At 64.3% G+C, this 14,636-nt stretch overlaps 1 protein-coding gene across 2 annotated transcripts in view; it reads right to left on the bottom strand.

The window, feature by feature from the left end:
• The window catches only part of KCNIP1 (potassium voltage-gated channel interacting protein 1), a 126,862-nt gene that overhangs the window by 93,924 nt on the left and 18,302 nt on the right, over nt 1-14,636 (bottom strand). The gene's annotated exons all lie outside the window — the stretch shown is intronic.

Raw genomic sequence — 14,636 nt, 5'->3', positions numbered from 1 at the left:
GTCTCTCTGCAGACCCCCCGGGGCTCCCCACTCATGCACAGAGCGCGGGCTCCGGCAGGGTTTGTGTCTGCAATGGCCCCTTCCGAACACGGACACAGAACCCAGGGCCCACGGGCGGCCCACACCCCAGTAAGGAGCACAGTTACACGCCAACGCCCGTCGGGAGAGTAGCCCGCACACGCCAACGCCTGTCCCGTGAGTAACCCACACATGCCAACACCCGTCCCGTGAGTAACCCACACACGCCAACATGTCACTTGAGTAACCCGCACATACCAATGCCTGCCATGTAACCCCTACACGCTAATGTCTGTCACATAACTCACACACGCCAATGCCTGTCACATGAGCAACCCGCACACGCCAACATGTCACTTGAGTAACCTGCACACACCAACACCTGGCATGTGACCCCTACATGCCAATGCCTGTCATGTGAGTAACCGGCACATGCCAAGGCCTGTCGTGTTTCTGCCTGGCCCCGTGCTCTGTGACCGGGTGAGGGTGCCCCATGGCCACCAGATGGCAGAGGGTGGGGGCTCAGCAAAGGGACAGAGTTTGCTGACGGTGACCCAGCCCTGCCTGGCACCAGGAGACTGGGGCGGCATGAGACGCAGGAGCCGGGGTGGGGGGGCATGAGACACAGACGCCGGGCGCGGTGCAGCCCCCAGCCCATGGGGAACAGCCTTGGCCGTGAGGAAGGCGCCCCATGACCCCCGACAGAGGGTGGCGCGTGGGGGCAGCCACCCCATCTGTCAGCACACGGGCCACCCGGGGCCTCCGGCTCCTCCCGCCAGAGTTCTGGGAGGCGAGGGCTGGGCGCCCCTTACGGGGAAGCAAGAAGGGGACTCGGGACACAGGAGGGCGCAGCCCCAACCCAGACCCCAGTGAGACAGCCCCGAGCCCCCACGCACGGACACACAGACACACGGGCACACACAGACACAGACGCACAGACACAGACGCACAAACACAGACACAGACATACAGACACACAGGCAGACACAGACACACAGACGCACAGACACAAGGGCACACACAGACATGCAGACACAGACATGCAGACACAGACATGCAGACACAGACACATAGACACACACAGACACACAGAGTCATACAGACACACACAGACATGCAGACACAGACACAGACACACAAAGGCACACACCCTCAGACACAGAGTCATAAAGGCACACACAGACACACGCAAGCATCAGACACACACACAGAGACACACGGGCACACACAGACACACAGGAGAGGCCATGTGGCCACAGTGTGGAGATACGCATGTCCACCTCCCCGGGGGCCGCCCACCAGACACCCCTACCTTGACACCGTGGGGCCTGCGGCCTCCCAGCCTGAGACCACAGACCCAGAGTGAGTCTGGAGGCGGGGCCAGCTCAGCCGCCACCCCAGGCCCTCAGAAGGTTCTAGAAGATCAGCTCCTCTGGCCCTGCCCCCGACATGAGCACCAGCACAGGAATCCTGGAGCCCGCCCAACCCCGGGCCCTCCTGGCGGCTGGGGGAGAGGCTAGGGTGCGGGTGGGGTGAGGGGTCGGGGTGGGGGCGGGTGAGGTGAGGGGGCAGGGCTCCTACCCTGTTTGCGGGTCTGGCCGGAGGACACATCCGAGGGTCCCCTTGTCACAGGCTGCAGCCCAGCCTGGCGCTGGAGGGGTCCCAGGAGGCAGCGCGGGGGCCGGAGAGGCGGGACAGCGGGGCGACCTGGGTTCCATGCCCGGCACCACGTAGGAGCGCAGCCAGGAGGGGCCCCGGCACAGAGCCAGGAGGAGCCCGAGCACGTCGGGGGGTGGCCCCAGAATAAGGAGAAGCCAGCAGGGCGCACCCCTCCCTGGCTGACCCCTCGGGCCCAGCGGGCGGGAGCCAGGGCTGGCAAGGCTGCCACCTGCAGGCCAGCCTGGGTCCAGGACAGCGGGGGGGGGGGGCGGGGCAGCAGTGGGGAGTCGGGGGCCCTGGACGGGGCCCCCCTAACGCTGAGGCTGCTGGAACAGCTCGTCTGAGCACAAATCGGGGAGTAAGTGGGGCCCATCCCCCCAACGCCCTCCACTCCCCAGAGCTCAAACAGTGTCGAGTCCAGGGGCCCCTCTCCCGCCAAATCAGTAACAACCCCCCCCACACTCACGGGGTGGGGGGTGACAACACCCCCAACTCAGACACAGACACAGGGGCCCAGAGCGAGGGAGGTCCTGCCCACGGCCAGGAGGCGGCAGGCCAGGCTGTGGAGTCCGAGGGGCCGGCCTGTCCCGCCCTGCAGGGGGCTGAGGGGGGCCCCAGTGTCGGCCCACACCCCCCCCCCCCGCCGCCGCAGCCCGGCACCTGTGACCCCCACTGCAGAGCCAGGCGGGACGAGGCCGTGTCCCAGCCTTGTCCACTCGCCCTGGGCCAGCAGGGAAAGGGGTGCTGTTCCCCGGGAACGGGGCGGGCGACACCCAGACTCAAACACCCGGACGCTGTCACTGAGGCAGGGGTGGGGGAGGGAGGGGGCAGGGGCCCAGGGCAGCCCTGCGAGCCAGAAGCCAGTCCCAGCACAGGCGGTGCCCGGTGTCCGCCAGACTCGAGACCCTCGGGCGCATTTACGCACAGACCTCACACCGCCCCCCTCCGTCTGCCTGTTCTCCCGGGCCTGAGACCCTGCAGGTCAGGACCCCCCGCCCCCCTGCACTGCGGAGGGGGCCAGCCTCTCCCGGGCCTGAGACCCTGCAGGTCAGGACCCCCCATCCCCTGCACTGCGGAGGGGGCCGGCCGCCGCTGGGTGAGGGGGAAGCTGGGAGCGGAGAGTCCCTGGGCTCTCGGGTCACTGCCCCACCCCCTCCACCTGGTCATTTTTCTGCGTTGCCCCATTTTCTGGCTGGGAGGGTCCTCGGCCCACGGCAAGTTCTGCTGTTCCCCTTGCGGCCGCCGGCAAGTCTGTGCCTCGGTTTCTTCCCTTGGGACTGAGGTGCAGGGGCACGGCTGCAGGGGCTGGGGGGCTGCGTCGGCCCACGCTCAGGGGGGCTGGGCAGAGCTGGAGCTGGGTGTGCCGAAGGCCTCGGCCCCAAGACGCCGCTACTCCCAGCCTCCCCCACGGCACCGGAAAAATGGGGCGAGGGAATGGGAGAGGGGCCTGGCTCACTCGAGGGGGGCAGGGGGAACGGCGTCCTTCTGCCCAGTGTCCCCCGAGCCTCAGACTCAGCAGCCCTGCGGGGCTCTCCCTGCGGCAAAGACCCCCTTGCCACCCCGGGGACCCCATGGTGCTTCCCCCACACACACCGGGGATCCCGCCCCCACCTCATCCGGGACAAGCTGAGTGTGGACGGCGTGGGGTTCGGACCCCAGGGCTCTGAGACGGCCCCCAGCCGCCTCACCCCACTCCCCGCAGCTCCCCGTGTTCTCACTGCAAACCCGGCCGAGGCCCGACTCTGCCCTGCACGTGGGCGAGGCCAGCACTCGAGTCCCCGTAGGCGGATGAGGGTCCGGGGGCCTCTGGTGTGGGGGGGCTGACTCCAGCAGCTCTGCGGGGTGGGAAGGAAGATTTCCCCCCCCCCCCGTCCTGGAGCTAGGCCAGGCGCAGTGCAGGGTGGGTCGGGGCGGGGGCGGGGGGGGCCAGAGGTGGGAGTGGGTCCCAGGGGGGAGCGGGCCCTGCCACTTCCCGCCCCCTCGAGTCCCCCTCCTCTGCACCTGGCTGCCAGGAGGCCTCCAACGGAGAAGTGAAAAATGAGCCACTAAATGTATTATGACTTGTGAGGCTGTCTTAATAATTAAGTTTTATTAAAACGAACACCGAGAAATTTCCTGACACGGCGTGCCTGGCGGAGCTCGTCAGAGGTGATGAATGAGGGGTCGGGGCAGGCGGGCTGGGCGGGGAGCAGCAGGCAGGGGGAGGCCGGAGGGGGACCCCGGCCTTGCGGCTCTGCCCCTGTGCCATCGATGGGCGGGTGGGGTCGGCCCGGGCGAAGCCCCCACAGCACAGACGCTGCCCGCCGGGCACGGGGACCCCAAACCGCACACGGGGAGGGAATCTGGCTGTTCCCGCAGGGCGGCCTGCCCCCCACGCGCCCCCCAGCCCCGCCCTGAGCCCTGGCCCCCAGCAGGTCCTTCTGGGAAGGACCCTGGGGTGTGCCTGTGTCTGCTGTCTGTCTGAGTGTCTGTCTCTGCGTGTCTGCGTGGCTATGTGCCTGTCTCTGCGTGTCTGTCTCTGCGTGTCTGCCTCTGTGTGTCTGTCTGCATGTGTTTGTCTCTCTCTGCATGTCTGCCTCTGTGTGTCTGTGTGTCTGTCTCTGCGTGTCTGTGTGTCTCTGCATGTCTGCGTCTGTGTCTCTGCGTGTCTGCGTGTCTGTCTGCGCTGTGGAGGGCTGTTCTTAACCGTCCCCCACTTGCCACCTCTCTGTCCCCAGCGAGCGGTGCTGGACGTGCCGGCTGAGAAGGGTCCCGGGTGCCCACCAGGCCTCCCTCACGGAGCCACGCTCAGCGAGAGGCCCTGCAGGGCACTGAGACCCACAGGCCAAGCAGACACAACCCCCAACGTTCAGTCCTGGGACCGGTTCCCCACCCCCGACAGGCCGTTTTAAATCAGGAGGCCAAGGCATGCTGAGACACACACACATGCATGCACACACATACACACATGTTCACACATGCACACACATGTGCACACACGCACGTGCACAAACATAAATGCACCCACACAGTACATGTATGCATACACTAGGCACACATGCTCACACACTGCACACATGTTCACACAGGCACATGCATGTGCACATACACTCACACATGCACATGCACACATGTGCACATACAAGCATGCACACATGTACACACATGCACGCATGAACACAGCAACACATACATGCACACAGGCATACACACGAACACAGAAACACACAGAGACACACACATACATGCACACATGCACTCACACACACATGGATTCCGAGGCCAGTGGAGGGTAAACTGAGCCTGTGGGGGACGGGAAACAGTGTGAGGTGTGAGGTGTCTTCCTGGAGGCTCAGCCTGTGTATCCGTGTGTCTGTCCGTGTGTGTGAGTTGTGACTTCCTGGGGGCTCGGTGGCAGGGCGGCGGGAGGGAAGGGCCAGTTCAGGCTTCAGACACCAAGTGGGAGCAGCTCTGGCGGGTCCCCCTGCCCACCCCGCTCCTCTGGAGGCAGGGGGAGCCCAGTCATGCCGGGATGGCACCCACGGGGCCCTTGGGGGGGCGGGAAGGGGCGGGCAGGCTGCAAGACCAGAAAGGACTGGGCCTGTCCACGCTCGCTCACGGGCAGCTGGGCCCCTCACCGCCTTGCAGTGTAGCAGGGAGACACAGACACAGACACAGACACAGACACAGACACACAGACACACACACACACACACACACACACACACGGCACGGCAGAGGGCAGGGCGGGCTGGCGTGGAGCTATGCTCCCACGGTCGCCGAAGGCCCACCTTAAACCCCGCCCACACAGTGTTTCCTCCCGGGACGGAGCAACGTGATGCCCACCGGGCCCCGAGCCAGGCTGCTTCACTCGGGGAGCCCCAGAGGGGGCGGGTGAGAGCCCTCCCCGCCCCGAGGGACCCAGCCCTGGCGGCCGAAAATCTCCAGAACCCAACCACCGCCACGCTCAGGGCCACTCCCCACGTGCTCGGGCCGAGCCTCACGCATGAATGAATGAATGAATGAATGAATGTATTTTCAAATACATATTTTCAGACGTATGTATATAAACATAGTTTCATATATATATATATATATATATATATATATGCGAAAGCTCACATCACTCAACCTTTAACAACATGTGAGCGATTTCCTAAAGAATGTCTTCGTGGCTCCTGCCAAAATAGAACAATCTTCACACTGTTTCCCCTATAGATACTTTTTGGGAGCATTTTCAGCAGTTTTTCATAACAGACAATACAAAAGATATTATTTCAGTTGTGTTTTGGGACAGGGCTTGGGGCTTGAGATGGAAACATCCCAGATTTGGGGGTGGGACGGTGTCATGAAGGTGGGATTGGTGTTTGAGTATTACATGTAGTCAAATATTGTGAACTACTTTATAAAATAAAAAAATTAAATTAAAATTAAATAAAAACCCAAAGCCACAGCCCCCAGGGAGTTAGGGTGTGTGGGAGGGCCATGGGCCGAGGCCAGGCGCATCCCATATGTCCCACCAAGCCTGAGTCACCTGCACTCTGAGGAGCTCAGGCCCTTCCTCTCTGACGCCTTTTAAGCAGAAAGAAGACAGGACAGAAGACAGCACAGGCTCTTAGAGTAAACGCGGGGCTGGAGGGTGCGTGTGCGGGCAGGTGAAGGGCACTTCCTGGGGCTGAGGGGTCCGTCAGCAGAGGGGGAGGCCCCGGGCACTGCACCTTCCCTCCAGGCCCGGCACAGTTTTCTTTAAACAGAAACTTTTTTTAAAAAAAGAAAAGTAATTAAAAATAAAAATAAAAAGACTAATCTGACGTCTCCCAGCAAAGCTCTCGGCACCACAAGTTTCACCCAAAGGGTTCTTTGGCTTCTAAAATTAACATTCCATTGATTAAAGTTACAAATTCACGCAGATCCAAGTTCTTCCATAAGGCTTTAAAGTTTGGTGCAGATACATTATTACTTATTTATAAGTCTAGCAATTGTAACAATCGGGTCTTAAGGGGACCTTTGAGGAATGTTTCTCCTCATTTACAAATGTGTTTAATTAAATGACTCCAAACATTGTAAAACTGCACATACCGGTGTAATAGATCTGAATCTCTTTTTTTAAGTACTTCTAGGGTCTAACAAACCTTCTCGGGTCTTTAACTACCTTTTATCTCACGCACTCAGCTTACAAATACAGCCACGCTGACACTCCTTTACGGCATCCGATGCTTAAGACCCTAAACCGAAGCCTACATGGTCAGCTGCTCTGTTCCAAGAGTTTACGGTCACCTGGAGAATTTAATCCGAGAGACACCTTCAAAGGCCACGCTTTCACAAGCATTACAGCCACGTAAGCTTCAAAACACCGCAAGGCTCAAACGTTCTCGGGGCCTCGGTGTACTTCTCCCCTGCACTGCGTTTCCCTGTGACTCTGATTCTTCCCTGCCGGCAGCTCCACACACACCCCTGGCTGGGCTGGACAGACAGGACTACATCTCCCAGCCCCCTCTGCAGCGAGGCTGGGCCAGGGAGAGGGGCCGGGAGCCAGGAAGGAGGCCCCCGGGAGCCACGCGCACCCCTGCACCCCTCTTCCCTGACAAACACAGGCTCCGTCACCTTCTGCCGCCTCTTGCCAGTTCCCATGTCAACAAGGCTGAGAAAACTTAAGACTTCCAGCCAGCTCCTCTAGGAAGCCAGACCGGCACTGAAACATGTTGACCAGTCACTGGGGAGCATCCGTCCCCAACAGCCCGCTCAGGACCATCTCTCTGGAAGCGATGGACGCTCTCCTCCCTTCAGGCGCTACCCTCTGGATTCCTTATGAGACATTTTAAAAATGAACCCGAGAGAGAGATTTAAAGGGATTCAGGCCGCTGGCTCTGCGTGCAACTGACCTCTCTTTGATCCTCAGCAGTGACTACGGTACCCTGAGCACAGAGCCGGGAGTCAGCCCTGAGCCATGCCAGGGGTCAGCCCTGAGCACAGAGCCGGGAGTCAGCCCTGAGCACAGATCCGGGAGTCAGCCCTGAGCACAGAGCCAGGAGTCAACCCTGAGCATAGAGCCAGGAGTCAACCCTGAGCACCGCCAGCAAGAAGACCCAAAGCCCCTGACCCAGTCAGGCCTCCTGCAGGCAGGCCCCCGCCCGGGGCTCTCTGCCTGCCCCCCACGCCCGTTTCTTCCCCGTCGCCACGCTCTCCCTCCCCCGCCAGTGCTGCCCTCAGATCCAAGTTCTCAGAGTCCCCCCCCCACCGAGCCTCAGGGGCCGGGGTCACGCTGGCCCCTCCCATGGGGACTCAGCCCCCCTTGTGCGGCCTCAGGCACCCGCCCAGCGCCCACCTCTCTGCCTGCACCCACCGCTGCACCCACACAGCTCCCGTGGCCTGGGGACGGGCCCAGAGGGCAGGGAGGGTGGGGGACAGTGGATCACGGCCTGCACTGGCCAGGGGCCCCTCCGGGTCCTGCCACCTGCAGGATGGAGGGCCCAGACCTCAGGCAGGGCAATCGGTAAGTGGCGGCCACGGGCGGGGTCTCCCGCCTTGGTACCCAGAGGGGTCCCTGGGGGCAGGCGGGGGTGGGGTGGGGCAGGGCACACTCCCCTGCCCCCCTCTCACCCAGCCCCGCCCAGGAGACCTCCCAATCCCTGCCCGCACTTTTCCAAGAGCCAACTGAAGACGCTGAAGCAGGGCAGAGTGGGGAGGGCACGTGCCTTGCTCGCAGCTGACCCGGGTTCAATCCTCGGCACCCGCCGGGAGAGATCCCTGAGCACAGGGCCAGGAGCCAGCCCAGAGGACGGCCGGGGGTGGCCCCAGCACCGGAGGCAACTGAAGTGGGAGGGAGACTCCCTTGGAGCCTGCCCCTCTCCCAGCCAGCCCAGCAGCCAGGGGCCTGGGCCCTCTTGGCCTGCTGGGGGCAAAGGCGCCTCCGGCCCGCCACTGTGGAGGGTGAAGGGGAACGCGACCAGGAGACCAAAACGGCAGAGAACCCGGGACCCCCGGCCGGGTGACGGAGGCCGCCGGGTGCTCGGCTGGGCCGGGCCCCAAACATGCTTCGTCCCTGACGAGCCGGCCCTGCCGAGGCTCCTTGTTTGCTTTACTGCCGCTTCCGATTTGTCCCTTTCATTTCCTAAAACACAAGCACTGCTGGGCGGACCCCAGGCGCCCAGCACCGCCGCCCCCCTGCCGGCGCCCGCTGCAGCCTCATTGCAAGTCATGGTTCCCCGCAAATTCGATTAGATTCGCAATTTCATCAGGAAATTACGCAGATAAATAAGCGATCGAGTCGCAGCTCGCTTACTGGTCCGCTGTGTGTGTGTGTGTGTGTGTGTGTGTGTGTGTGTGTGTGCGTGTGGGGGGGGAGGCGGGTCTGCGGCCACGTCCAGTGGATGGACGGCACCAGGGTCAGAGGTGAGAGACCTTGGACAGCAGCCCAGGTGCAGAGGTCAGCCAGGTGAGGTGTCCTTGGCCGCAGGGATCAGGCCGGGCCTCAGGGCGCTCTCTGGGGCGGCCACCAAGACCCGGGCCCCGAGTGGGGAGAGAGCAGAGGCCCCTGCCCTCCGGAGCCTCCCGCCGGGCTGCTCTCTGGCCGTCAGGCCTGGCCTGGACCTCGGAGTCCAGCACTCCACCCTCTGCGGCCACCACCACATAGGGCTGGCCAGGGGCCCCGGGGGGCTCTGATGTGTGCCAAGACCCCTTGTGGATGCTTCCAGGGGGATGGAAGCAGGACAGGGGAGTGACAACGTCCACTCGGGACTGGCCACCGCCCACTGCCCCAGCCCTGAGCACTTCTCCGGGGGGAGATCAACCACCCACGGACCTGAGCCTCTCAAAGATGACCAGCCAGCAGGTGTCCAGGACCCCTCGCCCAGCAGGACCCCGAGCCCTTCCCGGAGCCAAGGAGTCACTGGGGGGGGGGTGCTGGGCCCGAGCTCCCGTCCCGTCCGCCCCAGGTCCCCACGGGGAACAAACACAGAGGAGCGGGTGGCTCCGGGGCCTGCTGGCAGCTCCGCTCGGGGTGCCAGGAGTGACCACGTGATCCGTGCCGTCGGGGTGCCAGGAGTGACCATGTGACCCGTGCCGTCGGGGTGCCAGGAGTGACCATGTGACCCGTGCTGTCGGGGTGCCAGGAGTGACCACGTGACCTGTGCCGTCGGGGTGCCAGGAGTGACCACGTGACCCGTGCCGTGTCCCTGCTCGGCTCCTCCAGGCTGAGCGGGGCTCACCGGGGTCCGGGCCCGGGGGCTGAAGCGAGCTGGTCCAGCTCCCGGCGGGCTGTGTGACTCGGCCCCCGGCCCTGGCCTGGCTGCTGGTCTCTGGCTGTGACGTGGCTGAGAGGGACCCGTCCCGATGCCGAGGGGTGGTGATGGCCCTGCAGAGGGAGACGGGCACCCCCTTCCGGCCTCAGCGGTGGGTTGGGGGTGGACACAGGCCACAGCGGGGTGAGGGCTGGGAGCTTCGGGGGAGGACAGGAAGGGAAGGAGGGGACGGGAGGGGGAGAGCTGACCAGGAGGATGGGGAGGGCTGATGGGGGAGGGGGGATGGGGAGGGCTGACCGGGTAGAGGAGAGTTGGCCGGGGCGGGCCCCTCCCTCCAGGCAGAAAGTGGACCTTCCCCTGCCCATGCCCTCAGGCTCCCCTGGCTCCCCCTAACTACGGGGCAGCAGAGCGAAGGGGTCAGCCGCCGGCTGCCCCAACACTTCCCGCAGGAACTGTGGTCAGCCGGTGGGGACCCCGGCTGCACGCCGTCCCCCCGGCACACTGCCCAGCAGCCGGGCAGCTGTGGAGGGCAGGGCGGGGCAGCCGAGGGAGCGAAGGGCTTCCGGTCAGTGCGGGACCCGCTCCTGTGTGAGGCTCCTCCAGGGGACACGGCCAGAAGCGGAGGGTCCGGCGGGGGTCGGGGACTCACACGCTATTCTCATGTCCTGGACACTCACTCGCCCTGCCACGTCCCCCATGGACAGTCCAGCCCATGGCCCTCTGCTGCCGGGCTGAAGCCAAGTGCAGGAGAAGGAGGGGAAGGGAGGGGAGGAGATGGAGAGAAGGGAAAAGGGGGGAGGGGGGAGGAGAGAGGGGAGGGCAGGGGAGAGAGGAGAGAGGGAAAGTGGGGTAGGGGAGGAGGTAGGGAGATAGGGGAGGGGATAGGAGAGGCTACAGGACAAGGGGGGAGGGGGAGGGAAGGGGGGGGGTAGGACAGTTAGGGAGGGGGGCAGAGGGGAGGGGAGGGGGTGGGGAGAGGGGCCCTAGTTAGTCTGGCCTTACAGAGCTGCAGGCTCATGGGCCCAAGGCTCACCAGGCCGGTTTGCTGTGCCGCCCACAGCAGGGGAGAGCCCGGGCTCCGGGGCACTGGAAGGGGACACAGGGGCGGGGACAGGGGGGCTTGTGCCCCCACAATCTCTCCAGCCCGCAGGGATCCCGAGTTGAAGTGTTGAGTGAGACCCGGGAGCCGGCGGCCTGTGCTGCCCTCTGCTGGTCACAGGTGGTACTGGCCGCAGCTGCAGGGCTTGGTGCCCGGTGGGGCCCTGGGTGCCCTCCTGACAAACCCGGCAGTGGGGCGCCCCCTCCCCTCCTATTGGGGGGGCTGTGTCTGGGCCGGCTCAGGGGCCTCCGCCTCCACCCCTGAGTGTCCCTAGCGTGCGCACACACAGAGTTCCTCCCCAAAGTGGGCGAGAATGATCCTCGTGCCCCTGGCCCGAGGGTGCTGGAGGGTGCAGGGGGGGGGGTGGGGGGGCGGAACCGGGGCTTCCCGGTGGCTGGTTCCCGAAGGCAGATTTTTAGGGGCGCGTGGGGGAGGCAGGGAAGCCTGGAGGGGGCGTGTCGCCCCAGCTGGCCGGCTTCCAGGGCCAACAGCGAAGGCATGAGATGGCCCCTGGCCCCTCCCCCTGCCCCTCACATGTTCCCCGCAGATCTGCACCCGAGGAAGCAGAAACCCCCCATCACTGTCCCGCCCCACCTGTGGGCTTCCCCGGCGTATCCTCCACTGGCTCTTCACAGGGGGCTGTGCACACGCAAGGCGTGCAGCGGCGGGTATGGAGCACGGAGGTGCTGCCTTTCAGGGCTGTCTGAAGAAATAACGACGTAATCTTCCATAGGAAGATGTGGCGGGGAGGGGGCAAGTCTGCAGGGTTTTGAAGGATGTGTAGGAGTGTGCCAGCCGGCAGTGGCAGAAGGGAATGGAGGTCCAAGAGATTTATTTGAACGAGAGCAGAGGGAGGGAGGGGACTCATAGCAGCAGGGGGGTGGCTATTAGGGTAACAGAGAAGGACTCAAAGTAAGGCTGGAATGGGACCCACCGCCCGTACCCGGCTCGGGGGCAAGGGCTTATCCTGCAGACGCTGGAGCCTCGACAACGGGGTTCACGAGGACAAAGCCACGTCCAGTGCAGCCCTTTGGAAGCTGCAGGAAGGCATGGGCGTCAGGGCCAGGAAGAGAGGCTGGCAGAGACTCACCCCGAGCCTGCTCAGTGGCCCTCACACTGCCGACGGCCACGGTGGCCACCCCCCTGCTCGGGAGCACTGGGGGCTCAGGCCGGAGTCCACAGAACCAGGAGGAAGATGCCCCCAGCCTGACGTGTGTGTGTGCGGGGGGCGGGGGGCAGCTGCTGGCCAGGGGTGCAGTGGAGGGGGTGTTGGCAGGAGGCCAGCAGGGCGGGGGCGACCTCAATGAGAAGCTGCATCATGGGGGTCATGTGCCTGGAGACGGACGACGGACAAACGGAGAGATGGACAGACAGACGCTAGGTGGATGGATGAGTCAATGGGTGCATTGGGTGCATGGTGGGCAGGTGGGTGGATGCAAGGATGAGTGGGTGGGTGGGTGGGTGGATGGGTCAATAGTTGGATGGGTGGGTGAATGGATGAGTGGCTGGGAAGGTGGATGGGTGAGTCAGTGAATGGGTGGGTGGGTGAATAAGTGGGTGGGTGGGTGAATGGATTAGTGAGTGGGTGAGTGGGTGGGTGTATGGATGGGTCAATAGTTGGGTGGGTGGGTGGATGGATGAGTGGCTGGGAAGGTGGATGGGAGAGTCAGTGAATGGGTGGGTGGGTGGGTGGGTACATAGGTGGGTGAGTGAATGGGTGAATGGGGCGGTGAGTCGGCTGGAGTAGGTGGACGGATGAGTGGGTGGGTGGGCGGGCGGGTAAACACGCTTGTGCTGGGTCCCCGTCAGAGCCAGCAGCACTCCTGCCCGTTAGCCGGGTGAGACGAGGCGTGCCCGGGAGGAGCTCTGGGCGGAGGGCAGGGGTGCGGAGAAGTGCCTGCACGTGCCCCAGGGGCTGTGTGGATGCAGGGGTGTGGCCGGGGCTGGTTCCCGGGTGCCGCAGCTCCGCCCTGCCCAGGCCACCCCCCTCACTGTCCCAGGGGGCAGGGCCCCCCCGGCAGAGAGCAGCCACCTGGTCTCAGCGCCCACCTCAGGCCACCACGGGGCGGCCCCAGAGCTGCAGGTCGGTCCGCATCCGCCCTGCAGAACAGGCCCCGGGTCTGGGCCTACCTGGACCAGAGCACGGCGCCGGCACCAGCTCCCACTCCTCGCCAACCTCGCCCGGACCAGAGACACGGGCCCTGTCCCCCCCCCCCCCCCCGTCCTGAGACGCGGCAACCCCCAGCAGCCTCTGGCTCCCGCCGCCACTGCCCAGAGGTGAGGCCCCTGCTCAGCCCACTCTCCACCGACTGCAGCCGGGGAAACGAGCACTGCGGGCTGGTGAGTCCTGCGTCTGCAGAGTGACCGGCAGCTGGGCCCCGGACACTCCGTCCAGCCCGGGTGGGCGGGCGAGGCCCAGACTCCACCGTGCTGACATCCGCCGAGCAGCAGCCGGGGCCCAGAGCCATGACTGGGTGCAGGGTGGAGGCACTGGGGGAAGGTGCAGGGGCTGGGATGAGGGGGTGGTGGTGGCTGCTGCTGTATGTGCAAAGGCCCTGCGGCAGCACGTGCTCAGGTGAGCCTGTGTCCCCCACAGAAGGGCCAGCACAAAGAAAGAAACCCCACCAGTGCTGGAGGTTGGGGACGGCACAGCTGGGGGGCGGGGAGGACCCCGGAGGCGGTTGCGTTGGGGACGGCAAGGCGAGGCCTGGCTCCCTTTCCAAGATGACCCAGGGCACTGCTGCAAGGGACTGAGTCCCAGCCCCGTGGCACCTGCATGTATGAGCCCAAACGAGGACCCCCGGGCTGCAGCTCTCCAGCCCGGCCAGGTGTGCGGGTACCAAGTATGTGACCCCCCTAGCCCCCGCCCTGCAGCCGTGAGAACAGTGGCTACTACAGGCCATAAAGGACAGAAATGAAAGATGAAGAGAGGACAGGGCAGGCTGAGTGGAGAGCAGAGGGCAGGCACCCGGGCTGGGACGGCTGCAAGTTCGAGTCCAGCCCCGTGTCATGGCTACACCCCCCCGTACCTGTCTGCCTTCCCGTCTCGGCACAGGAAGGGGGCAGTGAGGTGGGCGGGAGGGCACCCGGCACAGGCCTCGGCTCCGCAGCCGCTTCTCAGCACACCGAGGTCCGGGCAGGGTGGGGGGGGGGGTTGCCGGAGGTGGGCAAGGCCCCCGCCCACCTCCCACCGCCCGGGGCCGGAACCTGGCCGGAGAGTGTGAATGATTCATGGCCCGGGGACGGTTACATAAGCGGCTGCGAAGGCATCAGGCAAACAATATGAAACATTGAAGCGGTTTGACACTACGGGGAATTTGATTTAATCGGCCGTTACTCTGTTCTCATTAGGAGGCAGCCCGGCAGCGCGCAGACGGCCCTACCTTCCAGCTACCCGGCGCAAATATTTTCACTTTGCCACCATTAAACATTGACGCGGCACCCAGAACCCCATCTGGCCTGCAGATGGGTGGGGGGGCGGGGGGCCTGGAAACCAAACCAGCCCGCCCAGATCTGTGGAGACGAAGCCAGGAGAACCCCCCCAACACCCACTCCCCCCCCCCACACACGTACACACACACATGCATGCACACACACAGAGGAGCCCAGAACAAGAGGGAATGGGGGTCCCCACAGCCCCC

This window comes from Sorex araneus, chromosome 2 (genome assembly GCF_027595985.1).
Source record: "Sorex araneus isolate mSorAra2 chromosome 2, mSorAra2.pri, whole genome shotgun sequence".
Lineage (NCBI taxonomy): Eukaryota > Metazoa > Chordata > Mammalia > Eulipotyphla > Soricidae > Sorex > Sorex araneus.
The sequence above is the reverse complement of the archived record's forward strand: the minus strand, read 5'-3'. Positions and strand labels throughout refer to the sequence as shown.